Here is a 23,990-nt window from a genome sequence, read left to right as displayed (position 1 = left end):
GATTGCCACCGACACCGCTGCGGGGCGGGCTGCGATTGCCACCGACACCGCTGCGGGGTGGGCTGCGATTGCCACCGACACCGCTGCGGGGTGGGCTGCGATTGCCACCAACAGCGCGGGCGGTGGGCTGCGATTGCCACCGACACCGCTGCGGGTGGGCTGCGATTGCCACCGACACCGCTGCGGGGTGGGATGCGATTGCCACCGACACCGCTGTGGGGTGGGCTGCGATTGCCACCGACACCGCTGCGGGTGGGCTGCGATTGCCACCGACACCGCTGTGGGGTGGGCTGCGATTGCCACCGACACCGCTGCGGGTGGGCTGCGATTGCCACCGACACCGCGGGGGGTGGGCTGCGATTGCCACCGACACCGCTGCGGGTGGGCTGCGATTGCCACCGACACCGCTGCGGGGTGGGCTGCGATTGCCACCGACACCGCTGCGGGTGGGCTGCGATTCCCACCGACACCGCTGCGGGTGGGCTGCGATTGCCACCGACACCGCTGCGGGGTGGGCCGCGATTGTCACCGACACCGCTGCGGGGTGGGCTGCGATTGCCACTCACACCACGGGGGGTGGGCTGCGATTGCCACTGACACCGCTGCGGGGTGGGCTGAGATTGCCACCGACACCGCGGGGGGTGGGCTGCGATTGCCACCGACACCGCTGCGGGGTGGGCTGCGATTGCCACCGACACCGCTGCGGGTGGGATGCGATTGCCACCGACACCGCTGCGGCTGGGCTGCGATTGGCACCGACACCGCTGCGGGGTGGGCTGCGATTGCCACCGACACCGCTGCGGGGTGGGCTGCGATTGCCACTGACACCACGGGGGGTGGGCTGCGATTGCCACCGACACCGCTGCGGGTGGGCTGCGATTGCCACCGACACCGCTGCGGGGCGGGCTGCGATTGCCACCAACACCGCGGGCGGTGGGCTGCGATTGCCACCGACACCGCTGCGGGTGGGCTGCGATTGCCACCGACACCGCTGCGGGGTGGGATGCGATTGCCACCGACACCGCTGTGGGGTGGGCTGCGATTGCCACCGACACCGCTGCGGGTGGGCTGCGATTGCCACCGACACCGCGGGGGGTGGGCTGCGATTGCCACCGACACTGCTGCGGGTGGGCTGCGATTGCCACCGACACCGCTGCGGGGTGGGGTGCGATTGCCACCGACACCGCTGCGGGGTGGGCTGCGATTGCCACCGACACCGCTGCGGGTGGGCTGCGATTGCCACCGACACTGCTGCGGGGTGGGCTGCGATTGCCACCGACACCGCTGCGGGTGGGCTGCGATTGCCACCGACACCGCTGCGGGTGGGCTGCGATTGCCACCGACACCGCTGCGGGGTGGGCTGCAATTGCCACCGACACCGCTGCGGGGTGGGCTGCGATTGCCACTGACACCACGGGGGGTGGGCTGCGATTGCCACCGACACTGCTGCGGGGTGGGCTGCGATTGCCACCAACACCGCGGGCGGTGGGCTGCGATTGCCACCGACACCGCTGCGGGTGGGCTGCGATTGCCACCGACACCACTGCGGGGTGGGGTGCGATTGCCACCGACACCGCTGTGGGGTGGGCTGCGATTGCCACTGACACCGCGGGGGGTGGGCTGCGATTGCCACCGACACCGCTGCGGGTGGGCTGCGATTGCCACCGACACCGCTGCGGGGCGGGCTGCGATTGCCACCGACACCGCTGCGGGTGGGCTGCGATTGCCACTGACACCGCGGGGGGTGGGCTGCGATTGCCGCCGACACCGCTGCGGGTGGGCTGCGATTGCCACCGACACCGCTGCGGGGTGGGCTGCGATTGCCACTGACACCACGGGGGGTGGGCTGCGATTGCCACCGACACCGCTGCGGGGTGGGCTGCGATTGCCACCGACACCGCGGGGGGTGGGCTGCGATTGCCACCGACACCGCTGCGGGGTGGGCTGCGATTGCCACCAACACCGCTGCGGGTGGGCTGCGATTGCCACCGACACCGCTGCGGGTGGGCTGCGATTGCCACCGACACCGCTGCGGGTGGGCTGCGATTGCCACCGACACCGCTGCGGCTGGGCTGCGATTGCCACCGACACCGCTGCGGGGTGGGCTGCGATTGCCACCGACACCGCTGCGGGGTGGGCTGCGATTGCCACTGACACCACGGGGGGTGGGCTGCGATTGCCACCGACACCGCTGCGGGTGGGCTGCGATTGCCACCGACACCGCTGCGGGGCGGGCTGCGATTGCCACCGACACCGCTGCGGGGTGGGCTGCGATTGCCACCGACACCGCTGCGGGGTGGGCTGCGATTGCCACTGACACCACGGGGGGTGGGCTGCGATTGCCACCGACACCGCTGCGGGTGGGCTGCGATTGCCACCGACACCGCTGCGGGTGGGCTGCGATTGCCACCGACACCGCTGCGGGTGGGCTGCGATTGCCACTGACACCGCGGGGGGTGGGCTGCGATTGCCACCGACACCGCTGCGGGTGGGCTGCGATTGCCACCGACACCGCTGCGGGGCGGGCTGCGATTGCCACCGACACCGCTGCGGGTGGGCTGCGATTGCCACTGACACCGCGGGGGGTGGGCTGCGATTGCCACCGACACCGCTGCGGGTGGGCTGCGATTGCCACCGACACCGCTGCGGGGTGGGCTGCGATTGCCACCGACACCGCTGCGGTGTGGGCTGCGATTGCCACCGACACCGCGGGGGGTGGGCTGCGATTGCCACCAACACCGCGGGGGGTAGGCTGCGATTGCCACCGACACCGCTGCGGGTGGGCTGCGATTGCCACCGACACCGCTGCGGGTGGGCTGCGATTGCCACCGACACCGCTGCGGGTGGGCTGCGATTGCCACCGACACCGCTGCGGGTGGGCTCCGATTGCCACCGACACCGCTGCGGGGTGGGGTGCGATTGCCACCGACACCGCTGTGGGTGGGCTGCGATTGCCACCGACACCGCTGCGGGGCGGGCTGCAATTGCCACCGACACCGCTGCGGGGTGGGCTGCGATTGCCACTGACACCGCTGCGGGGTGGGCTGCGATTGCCACTGACACCACGGGGGGTGGGCTGCGATTGCTACCGACACTGCTGCGGGGTGGGCTGCGATTGCCACCAACACCGCTGCGGGTGGGCTGCGATTGCCACCGACACCGCTGCGGGTGGGCTGCGATTGCCACCGACACCGCTGCGGGTGGGGTGCGATTGCCACTGACACCGCTGCGGGTGGGCTCCGATTGCCACCGACACCGCTGCGGGTGGGCTGCGATTGCCGCCGACACCGCTGTGGGTGGGCTGTGATTGCCACCGACACCGCTGCGGGGCGGGCTGCGATTGCCACCGACACCGCTGCGGGGTGGCCGACCCCTGGTCCGCGGGAGCGCCCTGTGTGCAGTGTTCATGCCCAGGATAACTGTTCGTCTGGGGTGGTTTCGTGCCCGCCGAGGTGTTGGGGCGTACAGCTTTATGGAAACGGGAGGCTGCTCCCTAGCTGGCCTCTGCGGGCGTAGGGCTGAGGGCAGGCAAAACTCGGGGGCATCTGAATCCAAAGCCTCCAGGCGTTGCCAAAAGGCTTCAGAAATATCTGAAGTCCCGGGTGAGGATTTGGTTGATTTGGCTTGGCACGTGAAAAATTTCTTTTAACAAACAAAAAATGTTCCCAGGACACGATGTCGGGGCTTAACGCCCGCTTTGTGGAAACGGGAGGCTGCTCCCTAGCTGGCCTCTGCAGGCGTAGGGCTGAGGGCAGGTGAAACTCGGGGGCATCTGAACCCAGAGCCTCCAGGCGTGGGCCTGCACGTAGGATGCTTGCCAAAAGACTTTGGAAATATCTGAAGCCCTGGGTGGGGGTGGAGGATGTTTGGTGCTCGTAGGGCCACTTATGGTTCTGGATGGACTCGCGGATTTGGATTTGATTTGGCTGGGAACACGAAACATTTCTTTAAAAAAAAAAAAAAAGTTGTCAATATGCGCTCAAGAGATCCCAGGGAGAAGACCATGCCCCTGGCTAGAAGAAGGCAAATGCCACCCCCCCTAATCTGTACCAGTGTGACCGGGGGTACAAGTCCTCCCTGACCCCAAACCTGATCCCTAGTGGGGGGCCAAGCTGCTCTGGGTTTGGTCCCAGCAGGAGCATTGGCACAGCCCACGGCCTTGGCAGCAGCCAACACCCAATGCCTGAAGGGAAGCGGAAGGGAAGATGTGCAAAGGGGTGCGGGATTTTTGCAGGGGGGTAAGTGTGAGAGAAAACCGGGGAAGGGAGACCTTCCCTGGACCAGGAGATGGCACCACCTCGGGGAAGGGGATGCTGAGGAAGGACAGGGCTCCAGCAGGGCAGCTGGGAGCAGCAAAGGCAGTTTGAGAGGGCAGAGGCTGCCTCATTCTGCAGACCTGGTCTTGGCAGCTGCTGCTCCCTTCCAGGCTGTGAAAGGCCCTCTCTTTCACCAGCCTGGCATTGACTGGGCATAGACTGAGCATAGCAGGGCCCACCCCAGGTCATCTGCAAAATTGCTGCTGCTTCCTGTCACTGAATTCAAGTCTGAGAAACGGTGGCAGAGAAGCAGCTGTGTCCTCATGGGAGAGCTTTCCAGACTGGGCTCCAGCTGGTGTGTTGCTGCTCCTTCAGGGTTTTAGGCCAATACTTTTAAAGACCGTCATGGAGTATTTCAGTTAGTCCAGGTACCCTTTCTGAGGCCACGTCAGCACTCTATACTTGCTACACCTGCCAGGGGTGTCATCAGAGACTACACTCACTCTGTTCTTCATTTGAAGCACTAGATGTGCTTATATGCCACTCCAGATGGAGCAATTAGCTCACCCCATACTAATTAACCTGCCCATAGTGCTGCTCTCACACGGTTACATTGCTTCTAGCTCAGGAGGCAGCCCTCATGGAACAGCTCAGCAAGTATTTGCAGGCACCGCTGCCAGGAACAGTAAGTTTATCATGTATCCTGTGTACAGGACCTCCACCTGACACAGGAGGTACACGGTCCCACTAGGGGGAATGCCTTACTGGACCTGGTATTGGTAACGGGGGGTGACATGGTAGGGGACCTACAGATCAGTGGTCACCTGGGGGACAGTGACCACCAAATAATAGAATTCACCATAAGGCATAGAGTGGGAAAGGTAACTAGTAGCGTGGAAGCGCTAGACTTGAGGAAGGCTGACTTCAGCGAGCTCAGGCGTTTAGTCGATGACGCACTGCAGGGTAAGAGATTTGGCGAGATGGGAGCCCAGGAAGGGTGGCTGTGCCTTAAGGAAGCTATCCTTCGGGCACAGAGGGAGATGATCCCAATGTGGGGAAAAGGGGGAAAGGGGCCAAGAGGCTTGAAATCCAGAGCAGCCTAAGGCAAAAAGGGAACATATAAGCAGTGGAAACAGGGAGAGATTACCAAAGAGGAGTATACCTCCTCCGCTCGCAGCTGTAGGGAGGCAGTTAGAAAGGCCAAAGCTACCGTGGAGCTGAGGATGGCATCCCAAGTTACGGATAAGAAAAAATTGTTTTTCAGATATATAGGGAGTAAAAGGAAGGCCCAGGGTGGAATAGGACCACAACTAAATGGGCAAAAACAATTGGTGATGGACAGGGGGGACAAGGCTGAACTCCTCAATGAGTTCTTTGCCTCAGTGTTCCTAAGCGAGGGGCAGGTCAAGTCTTACAATGGGATCATAGAGAGGCAGCAGCAAGGCGCCAGACTGCCATGCGTAGACCCTGAGGTGGTGCAGAGTCACTTGGAGGAGCTGGATGCCTTTAAGTCGGCAGGCCCGGACGAGCTCCATCTTAGGGTGCTGAAGGCACTGGCTGACGTCATTGCGCAGCCACTGGCGGGAATATTTGAATGCTCGTGGAGCACAGGCCAGGTCCTGGAGGACTGGAAAAGGGCCAATGTGGTCCCTATTTTCAAGAAGGGGAGGAAGGAGGATCCAGGCAACTACAGGCTAGTCAGTCTCACCTCCATCCTTGGCAAAGTCTTTGAAAAGATTATTAAGGCTCATATATGTGAGAGCCCAGCCGGAAAAATTATGCTGAGGGGAGACAAGCACAGGTTCATAGCAGGCAGATCATACCTGACTAATCTAGTCTCTTTTTATGACCAGGTTACAAAACACCTGGACGCAGGAGTAGAGGTAGACATCGTTTACTTAGACTTCAGGAAGGCCTTCGATATGGTGTCCCACCCCATACTGGTGAACAAGTTAAGAGGCTGTGACTTGGATAATTACACAGTCCGGTGGGTGGCAAGTTGGCTAGAGGGCTGCACCCAGAGAGTGGTGGTGGACGTGTCGGTGTCAAGCTGGAAGGACGTGGGCAGTGGGGTCCCGCAGGGCTCGGTCCTTGGACTGAAACTCTTCAATGTCTTTATTGATGACTTGGACGAGGGAGTGAAATGTACTCTGTCCAAGTTTGCGGATGACACAAAACTGTGGGGAGAAGTGGACACACCGGAGGGCAGGGAACAACTGCAGGCAGACCTGGACAGGTTGGACAAGTGGGCAGAAAACAACAGAATGCGATTTAATAAGGAGAAATGCAAAGTGCTGCACCTAGGGAGGAGAAATGTCCAGCACACCTACAGCCTAGGAAACGACCTGCTTGATGGCACAGGAGCGGAAAGGGATCTCAGAGTCCTAGTGGACTCCAAGATGAATGTGAGTCGTCAGTGTGACAAAGTGATCAGCAAAGTTAACGGCACTTTGTCACGCATCAGCAGATGCATGACGAACAGATCCAAGGAGGTGATACTTCCCCTCTATCGGGTGCTGGTCAGACCGCAGTTGGAGTACTGCGTGCAATTCTGGGCGCCGCACTTCAAGAGGGATGTGGATAACCTGGAGAGGGTCCAGAGAAGGGCCACTCGTATGGTTAAGGGCTTGCAGACCAAGCCCTATGAGGAGAGACTGGGGCACTTGGATCTCTTCAGCCTCCGCAAGAGAAGGTTGAGAGGCGACCTTGTGGCTGCCTATAAGTTCATCACGGGGCCGCAGAAGGGAAGTGGTGAGGCTCTACTCACCAAGGCGCCCCTGGGGGTCACAAGAAATAATGGCCACAAGCTAGCAGAGAGCAGATTTAGACTGGACATTAGGAAGAACTTCTTCACAGTTAGAGTGGCCAAAATCTGGAATGGGCTCCCAAGGGAGGTGGTGCTCTCCCCTACCCTGGGGGTCTTCAAAAGGAGGTTAGATAGGCATCTGGATGGGGTCATCTGACCCCAGCACACTTTCCTGCCTATGCAGGGGGTCGGACTCGATGATCTATTGAGGTCCCTTCCGACCCTAACATCTATGAATCTATGACTGGGCCTGAAATCCATCGGAGACTGATTTTCACAAGTGCTGAGCACTCACTACCACAAGTGAAGTCAATGAGAATTGCAGATGTGCACCCCTGTGCAGAATCGCATCCTGGCTGCCTTCCGCTGGCCACCCAGTCCCCGAGGCACTGGCCACTTCTGCAGATGCTGGCTCAGTTCCCTGTCTATCGTACCGAGGAAATGGCACTGCCCTGCCTCACAGGGATATGGGAAAATAAATTAATTTAAGAACTCAAATTATTTGTGCAATAAATTCACTATGTGAGTACACTTTAATCTGATGTTCCCTGATGTTTGTGGGTTTGATTTTGCAGCATGAGTACATTTTATTTTAAAGGGCTGCTTTTTGCAAAGACGATTAAGAATTATAAATGAACACCAGTCCCAGTAGGAGATGTTAGGGCACTCTACTCTTAACAACAAATCAGACCGAAAAGACTGTTGTTGCTTCTGTGTGTCTTCTAGTGGTACAAATTTCTCCAGTTACCTCCTAACCATTCATAAATGAAGTTTTACAATAGCCCATCAGTTACAGAAAAACGCCCATCCTACAGACATACCAACTGAGGCACAGAGGGGTTAAATGCGTTGCTAAAGATTGTGCTGTAAACTGGTGGCAGAGGAGACGTTTAGAAGGTGATGTTCAGTCGCCTGACATATATCCCTAATTATAATCCCTAATAGTGTGCTGTTATAGTAAATGTAAAATATGCAATGCTACCAAAGCTTGCACTAGCTGAAAGTCCAAGCAAGTGTACACTGAGCTTTTATAGGCCCAGGGTCTGCACATGTTTGTGAAAGTGCTTAATCTGCTAATATGAGGATGGGACTATTCGCAGTAACATTAAGCACTCCTGTATCTGCAGGACTAAGGCTATGCATTTTTCCAGGCATTTATAACTTCCCCAGATTTATTCTTTCCCCAGATTTAGCAATGGGATCGGTCTTCATTAAATGCTGTTAATAAGAAAAACTCCTGCTTTCAAAGTTCAGCTGTTTTTGTTGCAGTTCTGGTCAAGAAGTGTAGCTAGCTAGTGTGTTTAAATGAGAAAGGTATTGGTTTTCCGCTGTCATTGAAACTGTCAGGCCTTCTATAAACATTTTCCAAAAAAAGGTTCATCCCTGAATTGAGACCAAACACTGACATTTTAGTCCCGGAGGAATAAAGAGGGTGGGGTGGTTAATGTTAGAGTAGCCTCCCCAAGCATGTACGGGCACCCTTGCAAAAGTCTAACATAGGAAACCTCTATGACACTTCCAAACACCTCCTCTTGTTTTTAATAAAAAGAATAGATCCTGGAATGGGTTTTTTTCTGTTCTCGAAAGGTAGCTCCAGGAAAGCGATCAGGAAATGAAGACTATGTTGGTCTAACTCTAACCTATGCCAGTTTTAATATCTGATATTGCTTGACCAGAAATTAGACTTCTAGACATTGGATCCCCAAGCTTTTTGATGCTATTGAAAGGATTTATTCTGAGTAGTTGTGAGATATTGGATTTTAGAGACTGTGTAGGGTTTATGAAAATGAACGCATGCTAATTTTGCTGTCTAGTAACTGCAATAAGGGAGTACAAAGATACCACTGCTAATACATTTCTGTTAACCTGTAGCAAATGTGCAAAGGCTTTTATCTGAAATGTGTCCCGTAAGCCAAACCTATGCCAGACGAGCTGCTTAACTCACCTGTGGCTTCACTGCTTATGAGTAATGCAGCAATCCCAAAATTAACATTAATAAAAGCTGTACAAACTCCACGCCTTCGTGAAATTTCTATATATATAACCAGTGGCTCATCTCCTTAGATATTTCACACAGCTAAATACAAAAGACTTATATAAGGATAAAACACACTCGCTGTGTTCACAAGAAGGGCTTCAGAAACAACAAGGGTTTCAAACCTGATTTAAAAGGCGCTAGCTCCAAAGTCTTCACTTGACAAGCAGTTATTGTTCAGATCCTCCCGGCCTCCCTCTGGATCTGCAGTGTTGCTCCACACATAACTCTCCCCTTCAGACTGGGGTCTGTCCACATTTTGATTATCACATCTCAAAGACTTTGGATCTGTTCCTACTGTCCTTTCACAAGAAAAAAGCTTTTGAGGAGTTTCCCCTGCAGTTCAACCCCCTTCTGTTCTGTTGTCTGAGAGTATAAAACAAGCTGGGTAGTATTCTGTTGTGGATTATATATCTTCTCGAAGCAATTCCCTGCTTCCCTTGCTTTACCTGTGGCAGGTTAGGGTCTTTGTTGTGTCGGGGTGGACGGTAATCTTACGGAGAGTTTAGATTACATGGGGTTGTTTGGATAGGGATGATCCTGCCTCAGGCAGCAGGTCAGACTAGATGACCTCTGGGGCTCCCTTCCAGCCCTGTCTCTCTATGACTGTACTCTTTGGCATTGAGCATGAGAAGACCCATGCATGTGTTTAAGCTCACTGTTGCCAGGCATCAAAAATGCCATGCAAGGATGAATTGCTACTGACCAAAGGAAGTATATCATTTCTGCAAGTCACCTCCTTCCCCAGAGGCAGGCCACACCTAGAGCCATCACTTTGGTCATGTCTGGAATGACAAGTATTGTCCTAGGCAAGCAACAAACAGCCTCAAACCTATGTCTAGTCCCACCAACTGGCTCGATCCCTGGGCTTAGCATAGGATTACTCAAATCAGAACTACTTACCTGGCATCAGATTAAGTGTGCATGTAAGTCTCTGCAAGATCAGGGCCTTAGGGATAGGTATGCAAGGTACTATTTCTTTTTCTGTCACCCCGTGTTCCTCCGACAGTCCTCCACAACAGTCTCCAGGCCCCGGCTGTTGAGTCTCATTTCTGCCTAGATTGTAAATTCTTTGGGCCAGGGACTGTCTTTTACTGCATGTCTGCACAACATGAAGTGCAAAGGCGCTGAGTATGAGCAAATTTGGGGTGGGGGAGGAGGCTACTGGAGCACCAGCTTCCCTGCAAATGCGGGGTCTGGTCCTTGCAGCAGCTGAGCACTGCAGTTCCTGTTCTCGCAGCAGCGGGGAAGATCAGAGCGGATATGAGTCCCTGTAAATCGGAGGAGACTCCATTGGTCAAGTTCCCCATTCACTGGGCTGGGTACATCGATGATATAACATGTAGAGCCGAGGCACAAGGAAGCAGTGAAGCAACACAACGCCAAAAATATCTATGATCAAATGCCGGGGAAGAAAGATTAGCTTGCCAAGGAGGAGCATCACCAAGAAGCTGCAGAGGGGCAGCGGGGGATTGCAACTACAGATTCTGTCCTTGGCTGTGTCGCCAACTCCCCGGGATACTTATCAATTCCCATCTCACCATGGGCGGCCCCGCTCCATGGAAAAAGATGACAGGATGCCCTCAACACCTGGTCTGGCCTGTACATTTATTGGCATGCTGCTGCTGCCATCCGCTGGACTGAGCAGGTTTTGCAAGTAGACTTGTAAAAAGTTTTCTAACATGCATGAAATAGCTGTTCCAGAGGAAGAGACTTCCACCTTCAGCTTCCTCTGTGCAAAAATGCAGTTTATTTTCTACCTATGGGGACTTTTTACCATCCTGAATTTTCCCAGAACCTGAAGAAGGGCACGTGTGCCTGAAAGCTTGCAGAAAAAGTTGGTTTTTTTCCGATTCTTTAGTTGGTCTAATAAAAAGTATCATATCTGAACCAAGAGTTCTAGAGTTATGCATTTCTTTCTGTTCCAGAAGAGAAATTCTGTATAATGAAGGGTCCTAAAATATAGCTATTTCGTTGGCCAAGGACTTGATATCTACTAAAGCAGAGCTCTGAGATTATGAGCAAGTTTAAACAGTGATAGAGAACAGCAATGAGGTGTTTTTGCAGTACCTGCTCATTACTCTCAGTACATCCTCCAGGTGTGGTAGGCACTTTAAAAGATGAATAGAAACAGGATCTAATTGCAGCTGAGCCATGCTCCCATTTTGAATACGGTGTGCAGTACTGATCATCTAGAAGAGGTCCAAAGAAGGGCTGCTAAACTGGTAAAGGGGATGGGAACCTTTTCTTATGAAAGATCAAGGAGCCTGGGTTGTTTTGTTTAAGAAAACAGATTGATGGGAGATCCATACTTTACAAACACATGCATGGGGTGAATATTAGGGAAGAAGAGCTTTTAAGCAACACTGCCACACAATTAAATGGCTACAAATGGGCTCTGGATGAAATGAGAAGATTTCCAACTAGCGGAGGAGTGAAGTTTTGGAATGCTTGATCCGACAAAGCAGTGTGAGCAAAGACCTTCAATCCCTTTCTGACTGACCTGGCCAAATGAATTGGCTGGATGGATTGTATAATACAGGGGTGGGCAAAATGCAGCCCGGGGGCCAGATGTGGCCTGCCAGGCCATTCTATCTGGCTCGTGCGGCCCCTAAAAAATTTAGAAAATTACAAGCACCTGGCTGGGGTCGTCTGACCCAGTGCTCTTTCCTGCCCAGGGGAGGAGGTTGGACTCAATGATCTACTGAGGTTCCTTCCGACCCTAAAAATCTATGAAATATTAATCTGCCCCTGGCTGCCTGTCATGCAGCCCTCGATGGCTTGCCGAAACTCAGTAAGCGGCCCTCTGCCCAAAATAATTGCCCACCCCTGGTATAATAGGACAGAGAGCTCTGGCTCAACAGTGTGTGTGTGTGTCATGCGTGGAATCATGTCTTCACAATTCCCAAGTTGGGGACTCTTGCAGCATGGAGGTGTCTGGCAGTGTCATAATTCAGGGTTTTTGTTAGTCTCCAGGAGGGGGCCAAGGAAGAAATATTTCCCCTTGTGAATGTCATTGGTTTCTGGTTTGATTTTGCTTTTTTGGTTAATTTTTTACCTTTGCTTGAAGCATTGGGATGTTGACTGCAGCCAAAGCTAGGGTTTTTTGGCTGGGGCATGATGATGTTTCTGCTGGTGTTTAGAAAGCCAAGAGGTTCCTGGCTAGAGCGTCTTGCTGTTGCGCTCTGGGAGATACTGATTTTTAAATCTGGGGTCTGGAAGGAATTTTCCCCTGGGTCAAATTGGCATGCAATGGGGGAGAAGCAGGGGGATTTTTCCCTTACACTAGCGTGTGAGGCATGGTTCTTCTCCTAAGATCGTCTGAGTACAAAGCAACTAATTACACCGGTGCCATTGCAGCAGCAGCGCATTGCCAGCACCTTCATCTCCCCTGGTTTGACCTAGGGTGAGTTTTAAGGTGATCTTGGTGTTTCTATTTTTTCTGTATAGTTGCTTGTAAGGGTTTTAAGTGGCAATCTGAGGGATTTCTTGAATAAATGATTGCCTGTGAACTCGGGGAACTGACTCCACGGCCCAGTCCTTTTTTCCTATGACAGATGCAGTATGGCTTGGTCAATACAGCATTACACAGAGTGCCCCATGCCTTTTCATTTATAACTCTGTACTGAATAAACCCCCATCTGTTATAAATCTCAGAAGCAAAGCCAGTCACACAAGCTACTTTGTTTCTATCTCTGTTTATTATATTCTTTAGTTGACTGAACTTCCTAGCCAAAAGATTACATTTGCCAAGGATCTGTAGATGTCAAGGCCTCAAAATGATTCAAGGCCAACTTCTTGTTAAAAGAAAGAATATTCATTTGAACATCATTGATCCACGCAGTAAAACCCCAGGAGCAGGGGCCAGAAGTGGAAGCTGGAAGAGGGAAGGGGGCCCAAGATGATGATCCCAGCCACGTAGCAGCGGGAGCAGCTGCTGGACAGGAGCTGGCAGGGTGCATATTACCTCGTGGGCTCCTAAATTGGACAGCCCAGACTTGGAAGGTAAATGGAAACTCCTACAAGACGTGCTTTAACAAAAACGCCAAAGCTCTGACACACACAGGGCCTAGATCCTTAGCTTTTGGTGGCCATTCACAGTTCCCGTGGAGTTTAGGGTAAGTCTTGAGCACTTGCCATCTTTGCAAATTGGGTTCTAAGAATATGATGGCTCGAGTGGCATTCTGTGCACTTTGCAGCCCTTTTGCAGCAAAACCAATGCTGCGCATTGCTGGCTATTCAACTACATTCAGTGCTACAGCTCCCCACTGAATGACGTAGTGATTTTCTAAATGGTCACGCAATGCCCTGTCTGCTCACACCTTTGCACAAGAAGCCTGGGGGTATAAAGTATAAACCCAGGATTTAAAGGAATGACACCATATTCCAGATATAAATCACTCTAACGCCTAAACTTGGATGTCCTTCCTTCTTATCTGAGGCAGCTTCTTATTCCGCAGAACATTTTCCCTGAAGTCACTGAGACTAATTATGAAACAAAGCAGTACATAGCAAAAGAGCATCTGAATCTGGGGTGCTCGTCTCCTGAATTTTGTCAGACACAATTGATGGTACTTGTTAAAAACACAATTGACAATATATGTTCAATATTCATTTCAATGCCCGGAGGGATCTCAAAAGCCGACAAAGGGGCCTTCAGAATAAGCCAAACACTGCACATCATAAAACTGAAATGTACATTAATGTGCAAATGAGATTAAGGAAAGTTTATAAACGGGTTCAAAACCCCATGCTGATCTTATTCCATTGATTTCCCATCACAATAAGTTCTCTGCCAGACATGATTGTTCCCTGACTTAGTGACATTCATACAATCAGGCCTTACTCTTCCAGGACCTTCATTCTTATTGCTTTTCAGGTTAAGAGTTAATAAGCAAAGTCACAGCTTTATCACAGAAACCTGATATAGGAATCCATGCCTGGCTTGCTGGCTGTTTTTCTCAGTGCCAGGAGGCCTCTGCTGGCCAGCTCTGCTCCTTGCCTTTGTCAGAAATATCTGATATAAATGAACTCTTGGTTAACTGTTTGATCAGCTGGATGTGTTAAGCACGTACCAGCATGGGTGTCCTCAGTTCCTTTCACTTCACTATCAGTCAAGGGGGCTCAGCACCCATTAGGGGACTATCGGGTTCCTGAGCTGCTGAAGAATAAGTTCCTGAGTTGCTGTAGTTGCTGATTAAACAGATAAAGCTAAGTTAGCTTCTCCTCTTTCTATCAGCAAGGTGTATTTAGGTAACATGGCATCAGTAGATCCCGCTGGTACAAGGAGGAATATACGCCTCCACACTTCCATCAGGTCAGCAGCTCGTTTTCATCATCTCATTTCAAATCCCTCAAGCAAATCCTGCATTTGCACAACTCCCCATCAAAGGAGCCAAAACTGAATGCACACGGGAAAACTAAGCAAAGAGGATACCTCCCTCTGAGGAAGCATTTATTCCCAGAAGGTGAAATCTATCCTTGATCCCAACCTGCATAATACCAGAACAAATGAGTTGCTCCAGCTTGAGATAGGAGAGAGTTGAGTCTGAAGCAGAATTTCTGTCTTCTAACACTGGTGCAGGAGATATAACAGCAGAAGGAAAACAATATTATCCTTAAACCATGGAATCAAAGTCTCTATTCTTCAATGGAATTTGGTCAACCCCAACTCTTTCCCATACCATGGTTTTCCAGCACATTTTATAAGCTTGCAACACTGGTGTGATGGCCATCTTTGGGATAGGCCAGTGTCCTAAGGGTTAATAATAAGGAAAGCCACACAGAGGTGAAAGAAAATACACACTGGAAAACCAAGGCAGCACAGCTCCTGCTAACAGGCCAGCTGGCCATGAAACAGCTGTAAATTTGTCTTCACTGCGCCTTAGAGCAGTGGTGCTCACCGATCAGCCCATGAGCCAGAGCTGGCCCATGGAGCCGTGTCATCCGGCTTGTGGGCTCCCTATCCATGGGCTCCCTACAGGTCCAGAAATTTGGTAGCAGGAAAGCAGTGATAATTAATCCCTCTACTGGTCCCCTGCTGTCACATTTCCAACCCCGGTAGACGACAAGACCTGTGCTGGATGTGGCCCACAGACCAATCCCATGCACTGGATGCAGCCCCACAGACCAATCCCGCACCACGCATGCGGCCTGCAGCCAGAAAGGTTGGACACCGTTGCCTCAAGGTGCAGACAGACATAACACAAGCCATTCCAAGCATGTCTCTGCCTGGAAGCCAGCTCACACCTGTCCTGGTTTAGAAGTGTCCACATGTACACTGGCAAGGGTTTTACATGGCACAGTCACCTTTTGTCAAGCAATCACCAAGGAGTCATAGCAGATACCAGGCCCAGCTTGCCTTCCCTGGGGAGTGCCCTAGTTTCTCCAGTATTCCTTGAGCAGTGGAGGAAAGCCTCAACTGGCTGGAAGCCAAGGAAGGGGGATTGCCTGCAATTGCACTTTTCTCATCCTCCTTCTCACTAATATTGAGTTCATTAAAGACCATTTCTGCACTTGACCAAAATCTGCATGGCGGTTCCCTAACTGGGGGTGCCCAGGTGTGTGGGGCAGGGTAGGAAAGGGAAGCCTCCATCCCTGCTTCTGGGTTCCTAGGGAGCTGGGTATCTTGGGGTTGCACGTCTCCACCGCTTTTAAAAACCATTTCCCCTCAAGCCGCTTAATGTATTTCATTCAGTTTATGGTGACTGACCAGACTGTGGGGTGGGGCAGGGTGGCGAGGTGAGCCCAGGGGTACCCCCGCTCTTGAGTTCCCGGGGAGTGCTGAGCGCTCCAGGGAGCTGCCCACCGTCTTCACGTCAATTACAGGAATGGAATGAAATTGACCGGTGCCTTGGGGAAAAGTGCCGGTTAAGACCTGCAGAGACCTCGGACAGCCCCCAGAGCACCCAGCACCCCAGAGCCCTAATAGCAGGGGTATCCCCTCTATACACCTGACCACCCCCCAACCCAGATCAACCTGGGCAGCACAAACTGGGTCATGTGCAGGCAATACAGGTTGGAGCAGTAGAGTTCTCGTACCAGAGAAGCCAGTTGCCATGCAGGCATTGTGGGAAGGGATGAGGAGTGATGCACTGTGGGATGCCTGGAGTACTGACCAGACACTAGGCATGGGAAGCTTGGTGTGCACAAATAACACTCAGTGGGTTCAAGAAGGACAGCTTCAAAATAATACCTGATTATCCAGGGTTATTTTTGAAACATTCCTGGAGGTTTAAACCATTCTAAATTGGCTTGCACATCCAGACGCTTGTGACTTAAACAGCATTTAAAACGTTTTAAGTGCTATGTCTGTCCATACCCATACAGAACTCTGGACCACAGAAAAAAAAATCCCCTAGGCTAGGGACAGAAATTACACGTAAACAGGTAAAAGGGATGGGAAACTGGTTCAAATGTGTAACACAACAGTAGTTCAATGATCATAAACCTCTTTCAAAATGGCTGAAACCAGTTTAAGATAAACCTGGGTGGATGTAGTATCAGACTTCACTGATTTAGGTTAAATCAGTTTATTGAACTTCTGTCCCAGATCCCCTCCAGATTTAAGTTAACTCATTGCCTGCCAACATCCCAGATCGCTTTGCACCTTCCCTGCAAACCCTTGCCTCACAGGGTGGGCATGCTAGCCTTGGCCCAAGCTGCCTGCTCCAGCTGAGCAAGGAGGCATGTTCTAGCGCCCCCCAGCTTCTGGCCTGGGCCACTGCAGGAAAATGGCTGCATTTCTGGGATCAAAAGTGACTATCTGGTCACTTGCTTATTAGTTCAATCTACTCAGTTTAAACTTACCTGCGAAGATTGAATCAATTCAACCTTGGGCTTCTTGACTGATTGTACTTAGCCCTAGTGGTGGAGCAGCACTGTAGCAAGTTTGCTGCCTTAGGGGGCAATCCCTGGATGCCAGAACGGCCCATGGGGCTCCTGGCATCTGCCATAAAGCAAAGCATCCCTAATACTACACCACTGGAAGCCAGGGACCAATCTTGGATGGAACACAGCTAGCGTGGATTAGAAAGCCCAGCTCCCAAAAGGATCCTTTAGGGGCCCTGAGCCTGAGAAAGATGAGTCTGATAATTCACCTAATGACTTACAGCTTGGAAAGAAAATGGAGAGAGATGTTATCTGTATGTTACAGCGGCATGGCTTACTGAAAAGCCACAAAAAACAAGATTTAAGTGCTAGCTTCATTGCTCCTATTGACCCATGGATTGTGGTTTTGTGGTTTGAATTAGTTTTGTTCACTATAGACACACTTTCCTTTGCATACAGATTAGGATTCCTGTTCTTTATTTGGATGTTGTTTATGATGAATTATTTCAGACTCAAAATAAAGAGGGAACACTAATTTCCCACATGAACTCATCCTGTATCACTCAGGCCGTTGTCATTTTTTCCTTCAACAGAGGATATATTTTGTGCCCCAAAGTTTCGTGGCTTAGATACAAGCACAACTCTTTTGCTTTATCCTTTTCAAGAAGGAGAGGATGTTTTTGTCTTCTATGCATCTCCTTATTCAGTGGTAGGCAATGGGTCCACTGACCCGGGGATAACACTCACTTGATCAGTTTGCTGCTGTGAGTCTTGCCTATCTCAAAACTGGGATCTGAAGTTTTCAAAGTAAGTTAGTACCTGGTCTCTGGCACCCAGAAAATTATAACTACTGGTGAAACCATGTCAGTGACTGTAAATTCCTGTTGATCCTTTCTCATAACCATGAGACAATCACTGAAGAGCTCACAGTGTAATTTAAGACAGACACGAGTTGGCATATTGTGTAACAAATGGGATGGACCAGGGAGGGAAAAGGAGGTAAACATAGTGACATCAACTGTGTACGTGAAAGGGGTTATGTGAGTCAATTCATTTAAACAATAAGACATAAATATGCTGGATGTCAGAAGTCTCTCTGAAGTGGGTCTTGGGGGAATTTGGTATAAAAAAATAACTTTAAAAAATAGCCTGAGTGATGTGACCTATTGCACAAGGGACCACGAGGATGAAGTCACAAAGTCCCAGTTCCTCCAAAAATAATACTCATCCGTGTTACATTTTAGAGGCTCCGTTTACCATAACTAATAAAAACTCTGCTTTTACTGAGCTCCAAGGGAGACAGGGCCCATTCAGAATATGCAGCAAAAGCAATTTCAGTGGGAGTAAAGTGCCAAACACCTCCGAAGATTTGGGCCATAGAAACGTGTGGGGGTAGTCAATGGCCAGTCGAGACTTACGCTGTTTGTAGAGGGCGGCAGATGAGGCAATGTAAGAGATGGTGATGGGTGAGTAGGAAAGTGCTGACTTGTGAAAGGCCTTAAAGGTAAAAGCAAGGAGCTAATTTCTGGTGCTGCAGACTTTGTGGGGTGCAAGACTTTGACAAAGAGGTTGATATTTGATTCGGGAGAGAAGAGGGAGACAGTGAAAGGCAAGGTATAATTGCACAATTTCTGTCATTAACCAAATATTCTTAACAATTGCTGTGGCTATGTCTGTGTGTCTTCCAGGGTGAGCCCAGGAGAGCCCTCAAGAGACGATCCCCTACTTGCACCCACTTCACGTGTGCTCAAGCTCACAATTTCAGCAGCACAGACAGCTCGAATGTACACCCAAACAGCCCTGAGCATATACCTCCTGGATCTCCAAGTCTGGAGGGCCTGAGCTGAGGTGTATGCCTAATTTGCTTGGTTAGGTGTGGTCATGAGTGGATAGGGCTACTTTTGCAGCAGCGCTCTGGGGCTTACTTTGTAGGCCTTGCAGATGTGGCCAGTATTACTCCCTATTTTGTACATGAAATAACTCTACGTAATAAATGTAGTCCCTGAAATTCTGGGGCAGATCTTGGGTTGGTATGAATCAGTGCTGCATCACTGAAGTCAGGATCTAGACCCAAATGGCTAACACTGGGTGAAGTGAACTGAGTAATTTATTTGGTCTTCAAACATAACTGGGGTTGTAGGAGTGTTAGCAAGAGAAAAACCTGATCCAAAACATTGACTACAGCCTCGCTCCTCTGTAATAAAAGTATAATGATAAATAAGCATCCAAGCTTCTAGGAAACTGGACAATTTTGTCCCAAGTTTTGGGCGCTTGAATCTGCACATCTGGTGGAAAATGTGCATGCATTCATTGGGTGACTATCATTTTTATTGGCAGGTGCATCAGAAACACTGAGCGGCTCTGCAGGTTGAGTCCATGAATCACAGTAAAACCCTGTCCGCTTTGTCCCTTTTCTCCTGGGCTTCCCAAATGCCAGGTCACTGCTCCTGCCAGAAGAATATAAGTGGTCCTATACAAGTAAAAATTCAAACAAACATTTTCTCCTTGGTGTCAGACAGAAGTTTTGTGGGTCTTCATGGACCTAAAGCCTAAAGACTATATTATGATTTCCTTGTAAAACTTACAATTTTCTCTTCCCCTCCTTCTCCTCTTAGTTTTTCAAGCTTCAATCTTGTGGGAGCTTCTCATTCCACTAGATGTCTACAGAGTTCTCCTGTTTGAGGAGAGCTGGCTTAATATTTCTAACACAGAAACAGACCAGTAATTTATCCTCTTCCTCTCAAAACATCACCTCCAAACCTTCAGATATTTAGACAGAGGGGAAAAAAGAAAAAAAAGAAGAAGAAAAAATACAAAAAAGGCAATCTTTCCATGTCACTGATATAATTAAATAGTTTCAGGGGGATCATGCTTTTTGGCTTTTCCTCTATTGAGTGCACAAAGACCCCTTGTTTCCTATCAAGCAAGCCATTCACTGGATCTCAAAGCTGAAGGTAGCAGCAATTATTCATTTCATGTATAATTCTCTAGGACTAAACTACTTTGCTGCTAATCAATAATCAGAACTGAATAGGCTGGGAAAGATCAACACAGGCTAGAAACACTAGCCTAGTTATGTTTTGAAGTTATGTTAAAGAGACTTGGAAAAAATCCAGTCTAGGAAGTTTTGCTGTCCTTCCTTCCTATGCAAAATGAAGCTGTTTCAGCTGTGGGAGAACATCACTGCAGTCAGCACATAAATTCAAACTGCCAAAACTATTTTGTTCTGGTGCCACAAAGTCATTTTCATTCTTTGTCTGGGCTCCAGCTGGGATCACACAAATAAGCCAAGTGCTCCAGCTCCTGTAAGCTGAAAACATGCTTTCCATGTTAACAGACAAATAGCAGCCTGCTTATCTGGAAGTGGAGGCTATTGACTGGAGTCCTTCTCCTTAGCAGTATGTTGGGACTAGGACAGTTTGCGGTATCAGTTCTCTCTTTGCTGACCATCCAAAGCCCATGAAATCGTGACGACCCCATACTTCTTGTAATCTTGTTTCGAGGGCCTAACCAAACTTGCATTTCTCCATCCACTATTTGATGTGTTTAGCCTTTCCTTAGAGAGCTGGTGATTGTGAGCACAGCTGCAGGGGATGAGCATCCTCAGTCTCCTGTAAAGGGCATCTATATTGCCAGACCCCATCGTGCTCCTGCTACTGCCTCTCATCCACTTGGGGAAACAGCAAAGATTTGGGTCCATCCGCTCCATTGCATCACTCCAGACAGCTTAGCCATTGCAGTTTGTAGTGGTGGGGTTTACTTCCTAGAGCCTGTCCTGCTCCCCCATGTTGCATGTACATGGGCTCATTTTCAGGGTTGGTGTTTACATCCTTATTGTAATGACAGTAGGATATTTGGAGGGGGAACCAAAGTTATTAGACACATTGTTCAGGGGAAGAGAAAGCTGGAGGAGAACATAGACTTAGATGGAGGACCATGAGGATTAACCCAGTCATTTCTATATGTACGTAGTTAATGTATGCATTAAGTTAATGAAGTACAGTATGTATGTTGTTAATAAACGAGGCTGCAGTTAAAATGTGCAGTATTCTAGTAGGGCGTCTAGTAGGTGCATGCATTACAAATATTACACTTACCACATGCATTACTAAGTCTGCACTTCCATAGTGGAATCAAAATATGGTAGCAAGGAATATTTGACACAAAAGCTGCCTTTGAATAGACCCATTTTAAGAGGGTTCTTAGGGATGTACACAAGCAGATGGCTAAAATCTCCCATTTTCATTCAAGAAAAGTGCCACAGGAGGCTCTCAGTAATCTCCTTAGCTTCCTGGATGATAGCAGAATTACAAAGGAGTCAGAGATTTGCACCAATGCTTTGGAGAGTGTATCAGTGCCAAAATCAAAGGTCCTGCAGAGCTTATCAGGCCAGGGTGGCTAAGACAGAAGTTTCTATAGGCAATGATTTACATGGGAGAGATGGGCTTAGTATCACGTCCAGGCTGACTGAATCGTAGGGTTAGAAGAGATGTCGAGTGTCAGCTGGTCCGGCTTCCTGTATGAAGGCAGGAATTATACTCCTAAATGATCCATAATCAATGCTTATTCAGCCTCATCTTGACTGATCAGGACACTGGTCGGCACACTTCTGCAGTAGGGCTTGAACTCATGGCTCTGCAGCTATAGCAAAATGCCTTCACTACTCTGCAGTTACCTCCTGAGCCCCAGTAACATGTTATACTTTTCTGGGGACACAGACAGGTAGGTGGCAACACCGTTCTCCGAGACAGGCTGTGTGGGAAAATCCTAAGCAGTCCATTTATTGTGACTGGCAAACACCCTGCTTTTACTGAGCTTCAACCCAAACAAAATCCTGATTTTTTCAGAGGTGAATGTCCAATAGAAGTGGTCTTGACTTGTGCTTAGCCAGGTTTCTACTCACCCCCCTCTTCAGATTTCCAGTTTCATTTAAATGCAAGCTATTGTGCAAAGGCTGCTGTTCAGAGCAGCAGTGGTAAAAGTCTTAAACCGTTCCTCTGAAATCTGTGTGGTCCTGCTGATTTTCTTTGCCCCAGCCTCCCATAGTTAGGTCAAATGAACGTACATGGCACATGCAATGCAGAAAATATTGTACCTCAGTGGAGTAGGGCTCAGGCTTGTGAGCCCCCATCGCTGGTGCCCAGTAAGGAATGTAAAATAATTGCTCTCCGGTGAGTGAAAGCTATGCCTTGGGACAAGTGGGGTTAAAAACTAGTGCATTTAAGCGCAGTAATTTACTGGGCTGCCAGATGCTGCTTGTATCTGACGGGACTATCCAGCAGCCCAGTAAATTAGTCTACTGTGCCCTAATTGCCATGCATGTGTAGACAGGTACTCTTTACTGTGCAGCAAATTAGTCTGCTGCGCATTAGAGCACCCTGTGGGTGCCTACATGTTGCCATATGGTGATGTTAGTACTGCGCCATGTTTTAGTACTTGCTTGGGGGTAGTACTAAATCATGGCGCAGTAGCCGCCCGTACTGCAGCATGGTAGAGCCGGCTCTGTCCCCGTAGCAGCATGGGAGAGCTGGGCAGCTCGCTACTACAGCAATGTAGCTGGCGATCACGTGTAGACCCATGGTGTCTGTGGGTTTACGTGATGATGTGTAGACCCACGTCAGATTGTGTCTCTGGAGAGAGGCTATATCCTTTTCTGTGTTTGTACAAGGCCTGACAAAACATGGCCTTTACTGAAGCCTATAGTCGCAACTGTAATTAAAAACAACCAATGACGATAACTAATAATTAAACTCAGATTCCTACTGGAGTCTGATCAGAACTGTCTATTGACGGTGATGGTGTTGAACTCCATCAAATTCAACTCCAGGATTGAATTTGGCCCTTGATTTTAGTTGTTTTTGGAGGTAACAATTTGCGTCTGACTGGATAATATACGCCAGGCTACATCTATTTAATGTCTCAGGGAGTTACGCTTGTTTATACCAGAGGCAGACTTTGGCTCATTGGAGCATCAATCACAGCCACTAAATTCTAGACTTCCTCTTTCAGGCTCAGCTATATGGAGCTAGAAAAATAAAAAAAGGGAAAAACACTAATTACAAATCCTGGTGAGTTTATTCCATGGGATGGCTGATGATCCCATGCTTTGAAGCTGTCAATTTTCTTTAACAATCCTATTTCTTGGAGACAATTGTGCTCTTTGCCCATTGGATGGGAACATGCTAAATGAATGCACTACGTCCTTTTATCCCTGAGTCATAGCTGGGAAAATTATTGCTCTAAATAAAAAGAAAACAGACAGTTCACATAAACTGTTACCAAGTGGCTAGACCTTTTCCTCTTATGTTACCCACGTAATGGAAGGAAAAACCTAATCAAAATAAGACATGAGAAAAGATTTCACAATGTGTTAAATATGCAGCTGCATAGAGAAGGGATTTTTACAGGTCAGCTTATAAAAAGGGATTGCTGTCCTTTGAGGAAAAGACTTGGGCCAAGCTTGTCTGGAAGTGACAAATGATTTTGGATATCCAGACACTTTGAAGTCATTCAGCTTTCAGAAAGTGCTGAGAGCCCAGGTTTTTAAATAATCCCCTGTAACGGAGAACTCTCAAATGGCAGGTAGTGTTTCAAACTTTCTGTAAACCAGGGTGTCAAACTCATCTCCTGCTCCAGGCCAGATCTGGACCCCAGGGCTTCTTGCAGGCTGGATCTAGCCCAGGGCATCAGGTGGCTCTGATGGTGGTAGTGGCAGCTCTGGCCCCTATTCCAGCTCCTGCCGTGTGCTATGTGCCCTGTGCCAGAGCTGGAGTTGCTGCTATCACCATATGTTTCATGCCAGGGCTGCAGCTCAGGCACAGAGCTCATAGTGGTGGTGGCGGCAGCAGCCGTGGTCCTGGCATGGAGTACAGTGTGCAACGCTGGCTCCAGCTCCAGCGTGGGACATGCAGCTGCGGCACGGAGCGTGGAGCAAAGGGTGCTGGCTTGGACTCTGACTCACCCATGGGACATGGGGCATGCAGCTGCGGTGTGGACCATGGGACACATGATACCAGCCCCCACACAAAGCATGCGATGGTGGCAGCGGCAGCAACAGGTGGTA

Source organism: Alligator mississippiensis, chromosome 4, assembly GCF_030867095.1.
Source record: "Alligator mississippiensis isolate rAllMis1 chromosome 4, rAllMis1, whole genome shotgun sequence".
Taxonomy (NCBI): Eukaryota; Metazoa; Chordata; order Crocodylia; family Alligatoridae; genus Alligator; species Alligator mississippiensis.
This window is presented reverse-complemented; position numbering follows the sequence as displayed.